This window comes from Camelus bactrianus, chromosome 21 (genome assembly GCF_048773025.1).
Source record: "Camelus bactrianus isolate YW-2024 breed Bactrian camel chromosome 21, ASM4877302v1, whole genome shotgun sequence".
In the NCBI taxonomy this organism is placed as follows: Eukaryota; Metazoa; Chordata; class Mammalia; order Artiodactyla; family Camelidae; genus Camelus; species Camelus bactrianus.
Window position 1 is genome coordinate 6,267,029 of NC_133559.1, and position 18,978 is coordinate 6,286,006.

At 45.3% G+C, this 18,978-nt stretch overlaps 2 long non-coding RNA genes across 2 annotated transcripts; both read left to right on the top strand.

Moving 5' to 3' along the window:
* Positions 1 to 3,417: 3,417 nt before the first annotated feature.
* On the top strand, positions 3,418 to 4,632 carry LOC141574308 (uncharacterized). Its single transcript, XR_012501208.1, has 2 exons — positions 3,418 to 3,535; positions 3,909 to 4,632. It is a non-coding gene; the product is annotated as an uncharacterized LOC141574308 (long non-coding RNA).
* Positions 4,633 to 6,758: 2,126 nt separating this feature from the next.
* Positions 6,759 to 8,716, top strand: LOC141574358 (uncharacterized). Its single transcript, XR_012501304.1, has 2 exons — positions 6,759 to 7,162; positions 8,002 to 8,716. It is a non-coding gene; the product is annotated as an uncharacterized LOC141574358 (long non-coding RNA).
* Positions 8,717 to 18,978: the final 10,262 nt, after the last annotated feature.

Consider the following 18,978-nt stretch of genomic DNA (forward strand, 5'->3'; position numbering starts at 1 on the left):
GCACGTAATGGATGAGGGCAGCCCTCAGCAAAGTCCACCCACAGAGGAGTTTCCCAGGCTAAGGTCTAGCAGAGGGAGGGCTGAGCTACAAAGGAGCCCAGAGGAAAGGCAGCCAGGTAGCAGATGTTTTCAGCATTACCCTAATCTGTCTAGCGCAGAAGACGTTCAGATGACTGATGGGAACATCTAGTTTTGTTCACCATCCAAACCTGAGGCCATTATGCAATCTCAACTCACCAAGCATCTCCAGATTATGACTGGACTTCTTTGAGAAGTTTTCCTGCAGGAAGAGAATGTACCCATCACGCCAACATTTGATACTCATGTTTCTCTTTGTGAATTGACGTCATCAGTCTCCCGTGAGTGAGCTGCAGTGACTCAGCACCACCAGGACTGATAAACTCAAAAGCATGGACAAGGCTGACTTTCTGGGCCAAGGGAATGTCATCAAGGGAGTGCCACCCTTGATGCCACCCTGGAGAGAGTTCTGGGCCTGCCAGATGGCCCAGCCCTGGTGATGCAGGACACTGCCTTTCAGATACAGGTACTTGATTCCTGGTTAGTTAGAGCAGCTAGCAGTAAGGATGACTTACAGCTTTTCTAAACATGAGATTCGGACAATGATTCACCATGTTTACTACTATTTTCACCCCAACTTCAGTAGCATTTTTAACAAGGAAGTTATATAAAATAAAGCTTGCTAGAAAAAAATCAAACAAGAAGAAATAAAATATTCAAGAGGCATGGTGTTGCGATGGAGAGCGGGCTCATAGCAGGATCCGAGTTCCTGCTCTGGTTCTAAGTCCCTGTGTGATCTGGGACAAGCCTCTTTCCATCTCTGAGCCTCAGTTTTCTCATCTGCAAAATAAGGGACGTGGCTTCAATCAGTGATTCCCGACTGCACGTCAAAACCACCAGTGAACTTTTGGAAACTGTCAGTGCCCAGGCCACAGTGGGGTTGAGAACCACTGTCTCTGAATGATGGCCAAAGTCCTTTCCACATTGTCTATTGTATATTCCATGAAAGGTCTGGAATTGGTCAGTGAAAATCTGGGTTCAGATTTATTGGAGGCACTCATCCTCCTTACCGAATAGCAAATGAAACTGAACAAGGAAAAGAGAATTGAGTGTCAACTACCTACAAAGCACTAAACTAGACCCTTTAGAGGTCCCTGCACTCAGACCTTACTGTGAATCGGCTATGTGGACACATACCCAACTAATGTCAAGAAAAAGAGGGATGGACATGTTCATTTTAGAATTCATCACACCCTGTATTAAATGAATAATTCCTTTAATTTCTGTTGGGCCTCTTTTTCCAGAAATTCAGATCCTTTCTTATATTTCTCAGCAATGGGGGGTGAGCTGGATCCCCTGATGCACAGAGCTCTCACAGCCAAAGCACCCTCCCTGGTTCCCCACCTGGTGGTCTTTATTGAGCATTTAGAAGTGGCAACTCATCAGGTTTCACTTTTAATATTCATTAAGTGCTTATTATGTGCCAGGCACTATTCCAAGAGTTTTATGGATGTTAACTCACTCAGTCTGCAAAGGAGCCTATGAGATAAACCTATTACCTTTACCACATCACAGATGAGGACAGTGATACAGAGAGCCCATGTCACTTGTCCCAGGACACATGGCTTGCAAGCCGGGAGCTGGGGCTGGGGACTGGTCCTGGATCTCACGCTCCCATAAGTGGAGTCTGTGCCCTTCATGGAATGTTCTATGTCTGCCAAAAAGAATGCCTCCAAAGGATGAAGAACAGCTTGGGAAACGTTTATGTTAAAATGTTAGTAAGATAAACGTATAAAAAAACATTTAGTAAGGTAAGCGAATAAAAAAGTTAGTAAGATAAACGTATAAAAAAAACTTCATCAAAGACTGTGAAGAGCCCAAACAAAACACAAATCACTAAAAAATATACATATACATAGTGGAAAAGACTGGAATGAAATTTTAAAAAGAGACCGGAAGGAAAGTAACAAAACATTAAGAATACTCAGAGGATGGGATCACAATTGAATTTAAGATTCTTCCTGTTTGTATTTTTTCATAATGACAAGGCTTTCTTATAATCTCATCCCCCACGAACAAGTAAGTTGTATTACTATGTTTTTCTGTCAGAAAGCATTGGGGCTAAGCTCTGATAGTGCAAAAAATAGTTTTGGTTTCAAAAACTGGCAGATCAGTCATTTGAAATTTAAAAAGTATTTTCTCATGGCTACGAGAGAATCCATAATGAGAAGTTTTTTTTATTAAACTTGCATTTTGAACTAAGTCCCTGGCACGGTTCTAAGAACACTATAATTCCTTATTTAGTGAGCTAGGAATTGTTTTAGCCCCATTTTACAGTGATGATGAAATCACTTGCCTGAATTTGCAAGCCAGCCCACGTCCCTGTCCAGCTTAGGGCTGCGGTATACTGTATGTTTCTCCCTGTCTTACTTCCTGCCGCTGCAGCTTTCCTTGTGAACAGGCCATATTGGCTACCTTTCTGGCTAAACAGATGTTGGGGACTTTCCTGGGGCCCTAACTTGCCCTCAGAATACTATTGGTAGGGAAAAAAGCTTTGGATCCCATCTCGGGCTTGCAAACCCTGTGTGTCCCTGCTCCCTTCCCCCCAACAGCCCCATCAGCAGGTCATTTACACAAAAACCATCTTCACGGGCTGGACACTCTTTCCTTAGGGTGACCAGAACTGATGCCTCACATCTGGCAGTTTCCACCTGAGTCTAGTTCTCCTGCTCCATCCTCAGCATACACCTGGGCCCTGCCATCTCACCTTGGGCAGGCCAAAGGTGCCTTCTTCAGGACCACATGTGGAGAGAGAAGCCATTCCTAGACTTATTCTTCCCTTTCAGAGGGAATGTTGGTGCTGAACCCTTGCTATATGTATGTTCTTTTGGTAGGTCAAGTTCAAGTAAGGACAGAAGCCCAACCACGGGCCATCGGCACTAGCCCTGCCTAAAACAGCATCTCGAGATAGCAAGCATTCTCAGTCCAGCCTATGGCATCAGCTAAGAATGAAAAAGTCGCATTAGATCATATAGATTAGCTTGGGCTTGGCATTACATTTTGAATCTCTATCCTTATTCCCAAAAGGTCCATTTACTTCCCATGTTGGGAATTTCCCCCTCCATTTCCCATGCCAAAGAGAAGAGAGAACTTCTCTTCATCCCAGAGGTCTAGAACCCTACTGACCGAGCTTAGGAAATAGGGAGCATAGCAGAGCTGCCTGTGGGATTGACTGTCACTGTGTGCAATCAGCCAAGCTCCTTCACTATCTTAGAGGCCAGCAATTCTCAGGGGATCTTCCTGTGGGTTAATACTCGACATGCTTATGGAGGGAGGATTGGGTCCCTGGGATGTGAGTGGAGGGTAGTCACCTGTGCCCCTTGGGAAAGAAGCTATCAGCACATGGTCCGCATCATCTGATGCCAGGTCAGAGCTGAACCTGTATAAAAGGCAGGAGATTCTGACAGCACCTCAGTCCACCTGCCTCCTGGGTGATCTGCTCCAGTGCCTGAACCAGGTAAGGTGCATCTCAAGGAGCAGGAGGGACTCTTGGTGCTGGGGTTGCAGCAGAGAGAAGCTGATGACCATACTGAAGAAAGACAAGGAGAAATGTGGATTTGGCAGGCAGGGCTCTGCTGGAACGGGAGGGAGAATTGGGGGAAGGGAAAAAAAGATTGTCAACTTTTTTGAAATTGCAAAAATAATCATTTGAAATTATGGAGTTCCTAGGTTGAAACATTTTGCCTATTTCTTGTAACTCATTTGGGGAGACTGGGTTTTAAAAATCCGATCATCAGAAAGAAGAAATCTTGTGAGTTCAGGGTTCAGTTTCAAACGTAAGGAAGTTATCTTGGGCTAGTTAAACTTAAAACTTCTGTATTTTCTTCCAGTTTCATTCAGCTCCCGCTGAGATGTCCTGCCAGCAAAGCCAGCAGCAGTGCCAGCCCCCTCCCAAGTGTCCCCCAAAATGTCCCCCGAAGTGTACTCCTAAGTGCCCCCCCAAGTGCACCAAGAGCCCTGCCCCTAAGTGCCCCCCCAAGTGCCCCCCAGTCTCTTCCTGCTGTGGCTCCAGTTCTGGGGGCTGCTGTGGCTCTGGGGGTGGCGGCTGCAGCCTGAGCCACCACAAGCTTCGCCGATCTCTTCGACGCCGACACCAGAGTTCTGGCTGCTGTGGTAGTGGTAGTGGCTCTGGCTGTTGCTCTGGGGGATCCAGCTTGTGCTCTGTGGGCTCCAGCTGCTGCTCCGGGGGCTCCAGCTCGTGCTCTGGGGGCTCCAGCTCCTGCTCTGGGGGCTCTGGCTGCTGCTCCGGCTGCTGACCTGGGCCATGAGGACCACCGAGGAGCAACACTGCAGGAGCCCAAGTCCCCGCGACCCGCCCAGCCTGAGACGTCTCTTCTCCTGGTTTGGGACAGCAGAAGAGAATGCAAGGGCCTCTGAGATGCTTTGAGTTTCCGTCTTCTTCCTGCCCGTGTTCGTTCCGCTGTGAGGGCTAGCGGTCTGGTCTCTCGTGTTCACTGGCCCGATTCCCCTCAGATACAGTTCTTTGGGGGACTTGGTGTCGGAGTTGGGTTATGAAGCTATTTTCTCTGTAACAATAAAGTCTTTTATTCCTGATGTCACTGCCCCCTGAGGATTTTGTTCACCTCTCTCACTCCTCACCCCCTGCATCAAGCCGTCCTCCCTTCCCTTCTCTTAAATGCAAGTGAACACTTAAAAATTCAGTTTGGGAAACAGGTTTCAGCACTGAAGGTACTTAGACTTCTGGGAAACATTATTCCCTTTTATGATCTGAAGGTGGGAACTTTATGTTTGAAGGAAAGAATCATGTCCAAGACCTTTACTCTGAAACGAGATTCGTATGAGAAGTGTTGGGAGCAGGTTTTCCGAGAGGAGATGGTGGTACCTAGAAAGGTCACAGTGAGATGGCTCACAGAACATTTCCTTCAAGCATGGGTGATAGTTTAAAAAAGACTTTATTTCCTAGTTTTGGGCAATAAGATCACCTAAAGTGCTCATTCTGGGCTCCAATGAATGAACACCTTTACTTTTCTGGTTATTGTAATCCCAGGTACTTCCATCATATGACTAGAGAGCAGAGCTGGTGGAGGGTTACTTCCTGGGAGAGTGAGGTTAGGAGGCAGGATGGAATGTCTGAACCCATTTCCCCTGGCTCCTGGAAGCCCAAGTTTGGGTCTGAAAGTCCTTCCTCTACCAAAGACTCTCTCCTTGTGGTGTGTGTGGTGGTGGTGGCAGGGGGTGGGGGTGGGGTGGAATAGAAGGGGGAGCTGGGGGGTTCGGTCACTGTGCTGGGTTTTCTATTTCCTTTAGGAATAGACTGATTCCTTCAGGAAAGACTCACAAATGATCATTCTGAATCAGCCTTTTATGTACAAGATGAACAATTAGCCCTTCCTTTGATAACATTTAACAGTGACGGGCAAGTCAGTTAATATACGAGGCTAGAGCAGGTCCATATAACGAGCACATACTTGCCTCTGTCATCTCCCAGAGGAGATCCTGTCCCCATCTTGACACTTAAATTACTTCCTTCTCTCTTCTAATACTGACCTCACCTCTTGAATGTCTCATCTGTACTCACCAACAGGCTGCCCCAGGTACATGCAACTGGGTAATCGGGTTCTAAAGCCATCTTAAACGAAACTGGCATCTTTTGTGACCCACCTTTTCTTGTCTGCTCCCTCATGCCACTCCCAGCTCACTCACTCCCAAACCTAAGTCTCATCATCAATTTTTGAATTTTTAGTCTTGGGTTTCTCTTTTATCTCACATTCACGGGCAGTTGCATTGATTAAGAAACAGTTTTGAAACCAGTTGACTGCCAAAGTCTCTCCCAATTGTTAAAAGTTAGTTGTTCTAAAGGTACCATTTTCATGGACACTTTGGACCTCAGGAAAGGACTCCTTTCCTCCCTCCCTTCATCCTTCCCTCCCTCCCTCCTTCCCTCTCTCCCTTTCTTTGCCCCCTACCTCCCTTCTTTTCCTTCTTTTCTTTTTCTTCCTTCCTTCCTTCCTTCCTTCCTTCCTTCCTTCCTTCCTTTCTTTCTTTCTTTCTTCCTTCCTTCCTTCCTTCCTTCCTTCCTTCCTTCCTTTCTTTCTTTCTTTCTTTCTTTCTTTCTTTCTTTCTTTCTTTCTTTCTTTCTTTCTTTCTTTCTTTTCTTTCTTTCTTTCTTTTCTTTCTTTCTCTCTCTTTCTCTCTCTCTCCCCCCCTCCCTCCTTCCCTCCCTCCCTCCCTTCCTTCCTTCCTTCCCTCCCTTTACATTGGGTGGTGGACCCAGGGAGAACTAATTTTCAAAGAAAATTTGGGGTGGAGTGAGGATCAGAGCATCCCGCAGGGTGGCTTTGTTGGACGAGCACTCTGCACAAGCTTTTTTTTCTTTCTAGGCCCACCAGGGCTGTATGGAGATATGGTAACCTGACTATATTCACAGCTTTTCTGGTCTTAACAGTTCCACCACTTTGACTGGGTTTTTCTTCTTGTCTCCAGTGACAGACAGAAATTGCCAAAGGAATTCCCATAGGGGCATCTCCTCCATCATCTTCACTCAAACCCAATCTGGATAAAACCTAACAGGCTTTTCACACAGTCCACCACCCTGCCCTGAGGGACTAAGGACCAAGAGCCAAAGAGATGCGAACCAAGATAACAAGTGGACTACAAACTACCACCTAGATGACTGCACTGGGATTCACATGTGAACAGGGGAGCAGGGTGTGTGTGTGTGCGCGTGTTTGTGTAAGGGCAAAGAGAACAAGTCCCAGGAAAGGGTCCAGACCTCCTCTCACTGGAGCCCCTGTGCCTTGTCTTGGCACATACACAGCCCTCCCAGCTGTGAATAGGGTCCTGTTTGGAAAGTAAACAGGCCTCGGCAATCCTGGCACCTCTGTGAGGTGACTTGAATATCCACGTGCACCACCTACGGTGCTACCTGAGTGATGAATGTCTCTGGGATGTGAGTGTCAGCTGAGTGTCAGTCTATTGGGAAATGCGCCCCTCCCAAGAGCCAGCGCCTAATTAGCATCTATAAAAGGTTCTGTGGCTGGACACTGCTCAGTCCACTACTGCCTAGCAGGTGGCCCATTCCAGTTGGAAAACTGATTGAATCTTCCAGTGAAGCCAGGGTCTGGTAAGTCTCCAAGTGGAACAGCGAGGGAGGAGGTTGGGGAGAGGCGAAGGCAGAAGGGAGGAGAAGGCAGAACATAGCCAGCAGGCAGATGCAGAAGGAGAGCCCTGCAAAGTGCCTTCAGCTTCAAGTGAGCTGGCCCTTCCTGGTGTCAGTGAGGACATGGAGGCCAAAGTCGGGGTGGGCAGGTTGACTTTGTAAGGTTACCCAGCAAGTCTATAGCAGAGATGTGACTGGAACCCAGGTGTTTGGTCCCCTGGACGGGGATGTATTTCCACCCTCTGCATCACTCTCCTTTTTCTTCTGGGTGTGGGGAATGAGAGGCATAGGCAGGAAAGATGCTTCTGGCATTTGTGGAACCTTTAGACCCAGGTGGCTGGGACAGATGGACACGTGTGATTGGGGTATTTTTCTAACTAAGGTTGTGTTTACTCAGTGCTAATAACTAGGCAAATACCACCTGAAGGTCTATGGCCACAGTGTAGTGGGGAAGGGAAAAGAGCCAGGAGGAGATTTTGGACTGGATCATGCAGAAAAATTCACACAATATCCTCTTTCTGTTCCACTGTGGAGAACATGGGTGGTCCTTATTCTACTCAGAGAAAGTGGGAAAACCACGGATTCTTTGCAGAGACGGCTTCCCGCTCTGTGCAGGTGTAACTCAGTGGGACTCACTCACTGGAACGCCCGCTTGGGGTTTGTTCCTTTGCGTCCCTTCTTTCTTGGTGTCTTTCCCCCTCTTCCTTGCATCAGGCCAGGCTCACTTGCTCACAAAGCCAAATCCCCAAAGCCCGGGTTGGAAAGAAAAAGTGCTGGCGTGTGAAAGGCAGCTTCTCTTCCAGGTTCTCCGCGATGTCCTCTCAGCTGAGCTCGGCTTCTGCCAAAGGCATTTCCAAGGGGTCTTCGCAGGGCCCGGCTCCGTGCCCCAGCCCGGCGCCCGCCGCCTCGTCCTCCTGCTGCGACTCCGGCTGCTGCGGGGACGCGGACTGCTGCGGGAACGGGGGCTGCTGCGGGGACGGAGGCTGCTGCGGGGACGGGGGCTGCTGCGGGGACGCGGGCTGCTGCGGCTCCAGCTCCGTCGGCTGCTGCTGCTTTCCCAGGAGGCGCCGGCGGCAGCGCAGAGGCGGCTGCTGCTGCTGCGGGGGCGACAGCCAGAGGTCCCAGTGCTAGGACAACGCCCGGAGCTCTGGCTGCTGCGGCGGCCGCCAAGGCCACCAGCCGGCCCAACCCCACCTGCGCGAGCCTCACCGCCAAGCCCGAGAGCGGGCGGCCCCCCTCCTGCTGATCCCGCCTCTGCCTCTCGAAACCGCGCCCCCTGCGGGGCGGGGCCTCGGGTTGCCCCGCCCCCTAAATGTTCAGACACCCACGCTGTTCTCAGCCCCACAAAACCCCCTGATCCCCATGTGATTTTTCTTCTTGGGAACCTGAAAGCGGTGGGTAGGACACTGGACTCTACTGTCTGCGGGGGCTTGCACACAGTTGGTGCTCAATAAATGCCTACTGATTTCATTGTCCTTTGAAGACATGCCGTAATAAAGCTTCTACCTCTTGAGAACACCCCATTTCCTATTTGTTCTTTCACTTGTGTGTTTATTGTCATGTTCTGTTACTCCATCCACTACCCCTCACTCAGCCCTGCCTTGGCGTATTTGTAACAGGGAGGAAACGAGGATTCATGCCTGAACAAGAGTGGCTTTCTGGTACTTAGTCACGATAGCAGAAATCACCTTCGGAGCCAGGGAGTATTCTAAGGACTTTGCGTGACATGCATCGCCTCAAGTCTCACAATGACTCGGTGACGTAGGTGCTGTTATCCCCATTTTACAGAAGAGGAACTGAGGTTAAGGAGCTTGCTGGAAGTCGCTCAGCTGGTGCCTGATGGATGAGCCAGGGCCTATGCTCCTAACTTTTCTGCTCGGTCCCCCAAAGCCTTCCAGAGCCTTGCCACTCGGGTGCTCATCCCTACCCACCAGGTCCTGACAGCTGCTTGGCAAAGGTTTGGATGTGCACCTCTTGCGGCTTTGGGATCAGGTGAGCTGAAACTTAATTTTTGCCACAGAGGTTCACTGGCCCACTGCTTTGCTTGCTGGGTGAGGGGACTTTTCCAGCTGAGCGTTCCAGGAGACTGGGAATCTCCCCTTCCAGGCCTCGCTCATGCAGCTGAGACCCACCGGGGAGCCATGGGTTTCCAGAACACGGCAGGGTGAAACTTGCCATGCTCGGAAGTGTGGGAATGTCATTCCCTGGAGAGGGGGCTGGTGCTGGTGGTGGTGGTGTCTTCCTGAGCAGGTCAGAAGCTCCGGCTGGCAGACGTAGGTCTTGCCTGCTCATTTCAGGAAGAGGAAACAGCACCGTCCTCTGCAGTGGTGTCTTCTGGGTTCACAAGCGAAGAGGCAGCAACAACTGCGATAACAGTGGCAAAACCTCCCACTTACCGGGCACGTACTTTGCTCCTTACGCTTCCTTGGGCACCAGGCCAGCCACTGTGCGTGTGTTATCTCATTTAATCCTCACAATAACCTCAGAATAGGGACATGAATGTCCCTGTTTTTAATATGTGATGAAACTGGGGCTCAGAGAGTTTTAGTGTCTTGGCCAAAGCCACACAGCTAGTGAATGTCCCTGTGCCCCACACAGTGGGTGAGGGAGATGAGGTTTGAACTGGGGTCTGTCTGACTCCAAAGTCCAAGTTCTCAGACCCAAGGTGTCAAGTCCTACTGTCTTAGAAATCACCACCCAGGGGAAGGGACACTCAGGTCACTGTAGACACAGCCAGGCTCTTAGAAAATTGAAGCTTGGCTTCTTGGCTGCTGCTCCATCAATGGCCCAATGACTGGTAAGCACTGTCATGGTATCCACCCAGCAAAAGGTATTTGCTCGGAAGCAAGGTCAGAAACGCACCATTGATTCATCCAGGATGTTTGAAGTTGAGGCCAAACGACCCCTGTCAGGGAGGCGCAGCAAGGCAGTCGTGCTCTGGGCGGGAGGGGCCCTTATTTCCATTTCTGAGATTCTGTAATTCCCAGTAGGAGGTGATTTATGGAAATTGTTTACAAACAGATGACATCACGCATGGATCTGCATCTCTCATACCAGTGCTGTGTGTTGAGGCAACAAGCCCTGGGACCTGGTGGAGGGGTGAGGCAGGAAGGGAGAACCACCTGACTCAGAACAGACAAATTGGAAAGCCAGCCTGAGGGTGTGGGGTGGGGGGTGACCCTTAATCAGGAAACCGAAGCATGAATTTTGGGGAAGAAAGGCGATGACTCACCAAGAGACACATGAATCTGAGTGGAAATACCCACCCTTGTACACGAGGCACTTTGATGTGGATCAGATGGCTGACCATGAGACGAGGGAACCACCAGGCTCAAGTATCCCTGACCCCCAGGGGCCACCGTGAGGAGAGCCTGATGAGAAAGATTTGGGCGTTCTAAGAAGAGCTTTATTGTAGAAACCTAGAAACCTACTTTGGGTGGGCTGGAGCTCTCTGTTCATGGCTCCACAGCCTTTTCTGACTTCTAGCGGCAGGTAAGGTGTATGTGTGGCACAGGCATTCCCTCTGAGGTGGTAGCAGTCACCCCTCCGAATTCGGGGCCTGAGGGGAATTGGCAACATGAAGTCCTACTCAAAGGTTGTCACTCAGTACACTGCGACAGGTGGAATCAGGTTTCTTATTATCTTTGGCTACTAACAGAGTATTATGAGTAAGACAGTGACAACAATGCTGAACGTGTTTTATTCATGATGGCTCCAGTTCCTGCTTAAATTATGTCATTATACTAATAAAAACAGCAACTGATGTTTATACAGAACGCAGCAGTTTATACGGTGTTTTCACATCCTCTTTCACAATTCTGTAAGGCAGTATTATCATCTCTGTTTATTTGAGCAGGAAAGTAGGAATCATTGCACAGAGCAGGAAAGCATATGATTATCAGGTTCTTGCTTCTTTGGCAGCCTGAGGCGAAAGACGCTTCAGGGCTGCTCAGAGTTACGTTGGCCCCGTGAGAGGTTTTCACTGCTCGGGGAGTAGCTTGGAATTCCAGCTCCTTGGCATACAGGTTTGATTGTGAAATTGATCAGATACTATGAGCTGGACATTGTTTTACTTAATCCTCACAACTCTCCCACGAACTAGATTTTTTCTTACATTTTTGGGATAAGAAGACTGAGATACAGCGTTAGGAAGCCATCCCAAGATTGTACAGCGTGTAATTGGCAGAACAGGATTTTGAACTGTGTATGTCTGACTCCAAAACCAATGTTCTGAATACTGAACTCTAATATGTGTTTTGGGGGAGAAGGGGCATGGTTTCAAGCCTGAACAGAGGAAGGAGAAAGGAGATCCAAGATGGAGGTGCTGATGAAGAAAGACCCTGAGGGCACATCCTTAGAGAGGAGAGATGAGGCCAGATCACGATGGTTTTGGGTGTCAAATCAAGGAATAGAAACAGTCTTATTTGTGGCATGTGATGGTAGGAAAATGATTTTGAAAGAAGTACTTTAGAAACATAGACGCCGTTCTACACAACAACTACAGTACTCCCTGACGCGACCCTGAGATTAGTTAGGCAGTGGTGATTAGGATGCCCTGGAGAAGGAAGAGAGTGGAGGGAACACGGGACATCACTGTGGAAAGGTACAGGGGTCCAGGCTTGAAATGAGGACGTGAATTCAGTACATGGCAGTGGGTAAGGAAAGGAAACGATAGGTGTCGAAAGCATTTGTTCAGAAGGAAGAACAGACAGAGCTGGGTGATGGACTGCAGAAGAGGAAGAAACTGGGCTTCTCTGAGACTTTGTGCCAAAGGCTAGGAAATGATGATCATTGAAAAAACAAGGAAGTCGGGAGAAAGGAGGTGTGAGGACAAAGAGGGTTAAAATTGTTCCCGGACATGTTGAAGTTCTGGCAATATAAGGCAGGATATGGGGCTGGAAACTCCAACACAGAATCCCTGAAAATGGATATAAACACAAAGTATTAAGTCTTCCAGAGGTAGAGGCGAGTCCTTGGGAATGAATGTGGTCCCACCTCTTCAGTGAAATCTATCGAGAGACCAGACCTGGTCTGTCTGTCTTGATCATTGCAGTAACCTTGGTGCAAAGAACAGAGACTGGCTCACAGAAGGCACTCAGTAACTACTTGTTGGGAGAATGAATGAGTGGGCAGCTAGAAAGTTAAGAGTTGAGCTGAGGAGGAAATTGAGCAGTTAGGGGGAAGCTGAGTTCTAAGTGAAGAGAGCAAAGATAAAGTCAGAGAAATTACTCAGGGATTTGAACTAGACAATTCTTAAGACTGTTTTCAGATCTTCGATTCTAGAAATCCAGGTGGAGGAGAAGCAAGACTGCAGAAGGCAAAGGACGGCATCTGAATCAGGTTAATTACACAGGATCTTTCTTCCTGCTGCATGATCCATCTTGGAATCTTTAAATCACTGAACAGTTATCATAAAAGATGCCATCTGGAGAGATAGAAGTTTCATCTTAACTAAGCAGAACAGGTTGAACAGGAACACTGGCATTCATATTGAGTAAGGAAAACATCCTCTAATGACACTGCAGCAGATCAGAATGATTTGGCCTGGATAAATCTGAAATATGTTAGCTTGCCTCAGGATGTGTGATAGTCCACCTTAGAGAAGCAAGTATCTCTTCTTCTCTTATGAACATGGCATCAGAGCAAGAGCTATGGCTTCCAATGTGCCTTATTTAATGATATATCTCTTAAGAATGTATCAGATCTATTGCCAATAATGTAGCTATAACAGCTCTGCATGTTTGGAAACTTAATTTGCAGTGCTCAAAGGCTAGTCTTCTATGCTTATGAAATGTGATTACATGTATCTGAAAGTCAGGAATTAACCTTCTCCCTCTTTGCCCCCCACCTCCCATCCAGTGATTTTCTGTTAATTCATAACTGCAATCTTTCATTCATCAAAACCTTATTGATCATTTACTATATGCTAAGTACTGTATAATACAAGCAAGCAACTCTTCTCCAGCAGTTTAGTGGGAAAGAGAGTCAAATATCATGTGATACATGCTTGAAGTAAGAACCACAGAGAGGGGACAGCTCATCCAGAGGAGAAGTTGGCAAAACGTATTGTTTATACTTAGTACTGAAGGATGCATAGGAGTTGGCCAGGCTGAGTAGATAGGAAAAAAATACTTAAGTTAAACAGCCTTAAATGCAAAGGCTGGCGAAGTGAGCACATGTTTCGTAGCCAATAATTCTGCATGGCTGGAGCTCAAGGAAGTCAGGACAAGTGGGCATATACAGTGGGTCAGGGAATAGATAAGGCAGGGCCTCGTGCAACTACCCAAATCTCCTGGAACTTTATCCCAGAGGGCGGGTGAACCATGACATTTTAGGGCTCATTGGGTCTCTCCTATGTCTTCAATCATAACAAAGTTGCCCTGGCTTAACAAATGCGGGCATTAACTTTATATCCAGGTACCATGCCCATCTATCTTTTTTCCCTTAGTGTCTCACCCAAATTTCAAAGAGTACCTTTCATTATTTTGTCTTTTATTAACTCTTCCTTAATCCCATTGAATGATGCTGCACTGACCACTGTCATGCCAGAATTTCTTCGCTATTCTCTCTCCTAGCTCTACCTCTAAATCTGTGCATTAGACTTAAGGTTCAGCCTATAACTGTCTGACTTTCTCTTTCTATAGAGAAACCTCATTCATTCACCCATTCCTCACTTTTATTGAGGGCCGAAAATTTGCTATAGGTTCTTGGTTAGAATTTCAGACAGAAAGCTGCAATCTGGGTGATTCCCTTACATGGATGTCTCCAAAAACTCTATCTCCAGCCACAACATTTCCTGAAAATTACAGATTGAAAACCTCTGATTCTCATGGAATAGTTTCATTTGACTGTCTCAGACATATCTCATACAAACTGTAACTGCCTCTTCAAACTAGTGTTTTTCTTTTTTCCCTTCAGATTTCTCTAATTAGGTGATGGGGCCACTGTCACCCTCTACATTAAAAGCTGCAGTGAAATCTGTGAAGCTCCCCTTTCCCTTGCTTTTCTATCTCACCGGTCGCCAAGCTGTATTGCTTTTTCCGTCCCAGTAGCTCTTCCTTTCGCCCTTTTCTTTTTGTCCCTACCACCATCATCTTTTATTCCTCAACAAGAAAATGGGCAGGGAATTGGGAAGGAAAGGATCCAGGAAAGGCACCCATCGTGTGATGCCAGAGGGGGCTAGAGTTGAAAATCTTAGTCCACGCCTACAAGGGGTGGCGTGGGAATAAGCTAGTGAGGTTGGACGTCAATAACTTGTCTGCCAGACAGCTCTCTCCACGCACACGCTCCAGAGCATATTAACTGTAATCGTCCTCGTCCTTCTGCCTTACATTTTATGTTTGGCCAATATTAGAGCTTCATCTTAGCACCCTCCAGACAGCCATATCACTTCTAGCCTTTTATATCGTCAGTGCTTGCTTATTTTTACCCACATTTTCATCCCTCCCCTGCCCTCCCTCCATTGCCTACCTCAGGTCATTCCTTCTTTATTGATTCAATTTCCTTCTTCCTGAAGTAAATACTTCACCAGTTCTTTTAACTACAATCTATCAGTGGCAAAATCAATCTTTATATAAAAATATTTTAATTTAGTCCTCATCCTTAAATGATGCTTTAGATGGCTATAGAATGCCAGGCTGGCAAATACTGTCTCAGGGCACTTTGAAGCTATCTTCTCCCTATTTTCTGACACTAATGGTTGAGAAGGGTGCTGCGAGCCTCATTTTGGGGGGAGGGGGTGCAATATATTTTATTTCTCTGGTGCTTTTTACAATTTTCCCTTGAGGTTTGTTTCTGAGGATTCATGACTTTCACTAATTCTTCAAAATATTAAGCCAATATCTCCAAATATTTCCCCTCACTCATTCTTTCTTTCATGGAATTCTTATTAGAAATATGTAGGGTTTTTACATTCTGTATTCCAGAAACCACCGCCTCCTAAATCTGTTCCACGTATCTATCTTCCAGTTCATGATTTCTCTTCCCAGCTCTTCTTAACATACCGTTGGCCACCTGTTAGTTTGCTCCAATACCTATTCTCCTTTCCTTCCACATTAAATAAATTCATAATTTTTTGTCAGGTTTATGGCTGCCCAGAATAGATATTTCGGGCTCCCTTGTGGCTAAGCATGGCCATGTGGTGCAGTTCTGGGCAACCGGATGCCGGTGGAAGTATCTTCAGGACACTTTTTAAAGGTTAGATCCCTTTGCCCCATTCCTTCTTCATATCTTCCGTCTTCTCCCTGCTCGGATTGTGTATTGATGGCTGGAAACTGCATATGGGACCAAAAGGGCAAGTGTCGTCCCCTCTGAGTTGTAAACAGAAAGGTAGAAGACGCAGCAGTCTCAGGTGGCTGTGGAGCCATAGTCCCAGGGCTGGGTGGTCACACTCTGGAACTGAATACGTGAAACAAAACTAATTTTAAATTTGGAACTTATAATTTATTAAGCCATCATCTTTTTTGTCTTGAATTCTTAGCCAAATGTAATCTTCACCTAAACTATTCATTGATTTTTAATTTGTAATTTCTTACAGTTCTTTTATTTTTCATGGTGCTCATCTGTTTTCTTATGTTTTAAATTTCTTTTTTTTATTGTTTTTAATAGTTTGAATTATATTTATTTTTATAATATTCATCAGATAGTTCTTTAATCTGAAATTTCTTGGTAGTTTAGTCCTACTATATTGGCTTTCACAGAGGGTGAACTCTTTAATTCAAAATCACAAAACACACAAGCAAACAATCCATCATGAATCCATTTTCAGTGGGACTTGATTGTGGGCATCCTGTGTGGCTTATGTCCCTCTAGATTAATTTTGGGTTTGTTTCTTTCAAGTAACGCAGGTCACCTGCCTGGGACCAGTTTTTACTTTAATTACTTAGATTAGGGGTTCTCAGACCACATGTGTGGTCTACTTTGGAAGAACAACAAACCAACATGAGGCACAGGCCTGTGGTTTTAAATTATAAAGTTTTATTCTCTCCACTCTCAGTAAGCCCAGGTTGAGGCAGCCAAGCTTCCCCGTGTCTGTGGGACCCTTTTCCTGGTCCACCTTTTTCACTGAGGATGCTGTCTTTCTTGCCCCCAACACGATCTCTTTCTCTTTATGACTTTAGATCTCAAACCCCTAGGAATGAACATCCTTACCCCTAGGCAGCTTCCATACCCACGTCTGGTTTCCTGTTCTAGTTTGGTTTTCAATTTTCCCTCTCAATTATGAAAACTGAGAATTTTTTTACTTGCTTGTAAGCATACATATGCATTAAAGGAATATTTATTCTATTTTTACCTAACACTTGAGATGGTTATAGAATAAAGATTTTAAAGTTTTGTAATATGCAACATTGGCAGACCCAGCTGTTCGTTTTTTGAAAGTGTCAGGCTGTCTGAGCTGTGCTAAAGGAAGTCAAGGGAAAGGAGTTCTGCTCTTTTTAGGGTCAAGTATGCCCTGAAGACTGTTGTAAAGGGATCTGTCTTTTATTTATTTTAATTTTAATTAATTTTTTATTGAAGAATAGTCAGTTCACAATATTGTGTTAATTTCTGGTGTACAGCATAATCGTTCAGTCATACATATACGTACATATATTTGTTTTCATATTCTTTTTTGTTGCAGGTTACTACAAGATATTGAATAGAGTTCCCTATGCTATGCAGAAGAAACTTACTGTTTATCCATTTTATACATAGTAGTTAGTATCTGCAAATCTCCAGCTCCCAATTTATCCCTTCCCACCCCCTTTCCCTCCTGGTAACCATAAGTTTGTTTTCTAGAGAGATCTGTCCTGATGTGAGAGGACCTCAAAGGGAAATCAAAACCCAAGGGCCAACTGCTGATTCTCAGTCCGTTGCTAAGCGAGGCAGAGTTCTCATACAGCTACGGACTCTGGGCTTCTGGAAGACAGTGGTTGTGTCTCCCACGCCCTGGTGTTGCTCTCTCTGCTCAGCAGTGTGATTTGTATATGCATATGATTGCATCCGTATATAGCAGTTGCTCAAAAACAACTGTTGATTGACTGTTGACAGTATAAACTTTATAATTTAATCCTCACTTTGTACTTGATATTCAGAGAAAATTACATCAAGGTGTGGTGCCTTCTCAGTCCAAAGCACACATTAACCCCGCGCTCCGCCCAGTTCAGAGACAAATGAAAAAATGCCTGGACTCATTTTTGACATTATATCCATTCCGTAACTATTTTATAATCAATCATAGGGTAGAAATAATTATTACTTATTTAGTTAAACATATATTTTTAAAAAGTTTATGGGTAAATAATATAAAATTCACAACATCTTTTAACATTTGAAGGGACTATTGGAGACTGTGTAGCAGGACCACTCAATGAAGAAAAAAATTCCTTCTAGAGTGACCTCGTTAATGCTCGAACACATCCAGGGACAGGATGTCACCTCTCTACCTCACAAGATGGTTTATTTCACTTTGAAAATTTTAACCTGTTAGAAAATCTTTGTATTAAGTTTTTAATAATGTAACTTATTGAATAATTGTGTTCATTGTAGAAAAACACCAATATAAATAAAACAAAAGATAAAACAACTCATAATTCTATCATCCACAGATAGTTATTTTTACACCTGATGTGTATTTCTCCTGATCTTTCTCTAATGCCATCTTTTTCTTTTTCTTTTAACAAAAATGTATTCAGGCTGTGAATGTTTTTACCGAATAATCTGAACTTTTTACCCAATTATATATTATAGCATCTTTTCATGACAACAAACATTCATTCCTAGCACACTTTTCATGCTGGAATAGTTTTCCATTTTGTGGATAGTTCACCATTTATTGAACCAATTTCTCATTGTTGGGCATCGTCTTGCTTCTAATTTGTTGCTGTATTAAATATGCTATAACGCACATCACTTACTCATTTACTAAATATTTATTAGACACCTTAACTCTGCCTAGCACTACGTTAGGTGCTGGTGATTCAGAATGGGGGATAAAGCTCCTGCCCTCAAAGTTGATCTGTGAAATGGGGAGAGATCAAATGTAAACAAATGCCCAAAGAAGATAATCACAAATAGTGATAATTGCTGTGGAGACAATAAAACGAGGTAATGAGATAGAAAGTGATAGGGCAGTCTGTAATTTAGGCGGGGAAGATACTGTGTCACACAGCCATGGAATAAACCTTCGTTGAACCTTAGGAGTGGAATTGCTGCGTGTTGTACTAAGCTACCCTCACACTAGGGTGCAGAGGGCCAGCTTCTTGGCATCCTTACCAGTGGTGGCTCCCTGTTGAACTTTACATCTACTCTTCTCCCCCCATTTCCTCTTTTTTTTTTTTTAATTGAAGTATAGTTGGTTTACAATGCTATGTTAATTTCTGGTGTACAGCATAGTGATTCAGTTACACATACATACATACATATATATATTCCTTTTCATATTCTTTTTCAGCATAGGCTATTATAAGGTATTGAATATAGTTCCCTGTGCTGCACAGAAGAAATGTGTTTTTTATCTATTTTATATGTAGTAGTTAGTATTTGCACATCTTGAACTCCCAGTTCATCCCTTCCCACCCCTGGTGGGTCTCTGGATCAGCTCAGCACCCGCCATCAGCTCTCTGCTGCATAGCAATATTCTCCCTCACAAGCACAGAACTTCACATTTAACAAAGAACTTTCACATGCTAACCTAATGTATTATTTTGTTCTTATTGTTTTTATTATGAAAAATTTCAAACATGTACAAAAAAGAGATAGAATGGGATAATGCACCCCCAATTACCTAGCACTCAGAGTTG